The 1,566-nt window shown below is 29.6% G+C and overlaps 1 non-coding gene across 1 annotated transcript; it reads right to left on the reverse strand.

Moving 5' to 3' along the window:
* Positions 1-314: 314 nt before the first annotated feature.
* On the reverse strand, positions 315-455 carry LOC141456589 (U4 spliceosomal RNA). The gene has a single exon (XR_012459883.1). It is a non-coding gene; the product is annotated as a U4 spliceosomal RNA (small nuclear RNA).
* Between the last annotated feature and the right edge of the window lie 1,111 nt (positions 456-1,566).

Genomic DNA, 1,566 nt, shown 5'->3' on the forward strand with positions numbered 1-1,566 from the left:
ACATATTAGCATTGCGGGTCTAGTCTCTTAACCGCTCGGCTATCGTGGCGCCTTTAAAGTAGCACACCTATAATGAAAAAAAATTGATAATAGATAAAATAGATATTAGCAGTTTTTTTAGTAATCGTGTTTTAAAGTTTGGATGCACATTTATAATTATTTTATGAATCACTGAGGACGGAAATTATATAATATCTACCGTACGTAAACTCTAAGTTTAACATAATAACACCGTTCGCTTCGTGTATTGTGATACTAGCCTTGGAAAAGCCATGGAAACAACGACAGAATAATTTTTCATAATAATTAACAAACTCCCGCAGGAGCTTTCAAAAATTGCCTATAACACCGGTATTTCACGGTATTATGGCGGGGTATTGGTAAAAGTTTTCAACTAGCAATAATCGCACCTCAGGAGACCTTCATTGGTTACGATATTGCCACTGCGCAAGGTTAATCTAACACAGCTTGGTAATCTTCAATAGTAGATACAAACATAACCAAACCTATCAGGAATTTGATGCCATTGTTAACCCATTGAGTTTTATTTTTTGACAATATAAAACTTCTAAGTAACAGTACAGTTAGATAGATTAATGTTTATACCAATATTTAATTCATATATTTTTACAAAATATTCTTTTTAAATTTAACAAATTGAAGTAATTTACCATGGGTTCAATGGATTGCTCACTAGCGCATCCTAGGGGTGACAGAGAGAACCACCTAGGCTAAATTCTTTTAAACATTGGTGGCTTGAATATTATAACATTAATACTTTTAAAAGTAATTTTTTTAAAACATGTGCGTGTATATGAACGGTTGGGAGGGAGGAGAAGGGGGGAGGAAGAGAAATTATAGCAAAATATTCAACCTTTTTTAGTAATATTCAAGACACACGACCGTAAATTACGTGACATGAGTACAATGAGTAATCTCGAAAGTTAAAAAAGAAATAATATCGGACCCCATTATTGAGAAAAATTTAAAAAAAAAATATTGACGTGTTAAATTTAAACCAGTTGCAATTTTACGTCTTCTAATTTTTGCTAAATAAACTTACATCAATTTATTTGAGAAAATGGTATAAACTCTGTCATTCTCTGACAACAGGAAACCGTGTAATTCTAAAATAAAACTGTAAATCAAAAATGTGCACGATCATATATCACTTCCTCTTGCTCGTAAAATGTCTCTAAAATTAAAATTATAATGTTTTTTATTTTTTAATTATTTATTTTAAATCAGAATTCAAAAAAAATAAAATAAACGCTAATTTTATCTATGTTATAAAAATACATGAGTTCTTAGACATACTGGAACAGATCGTAAATACAACATCATGTATAAATAGACACGTACACCTCAGTATATAAACTATGCTGCAACTATAAAGATCTCTTTATTTTTATCTCAAAGAATTATGGATGTTTATCAGTATATTATGGAGGCCTTAATTAAAATCATGTAGACAAGAGGCTCATAAAATTTTCAAAATGGTTTTTTCCAGTATTTTATTTCATTTTATTTTTAAAGACCATTTTACATTTTAATTGGATTTATTAA

This window comes from Rhodnius prolixus, unplaced genomic scaffold, assembly GCF_049639745.1.
Source record: "Rhodnius prolixus isolate KJV_2025 unplaced genomic scaffold, Rpr scaffold_4, whole genome shotgun sequence".
Classification (NCBI taxonomy): domain Eukaryota; kingdom Metazoa; phylum Arthropoda; class Insecta; order Hemiptera; family Reduviidae; genus Rhodnius; species Rhodnius prolixus.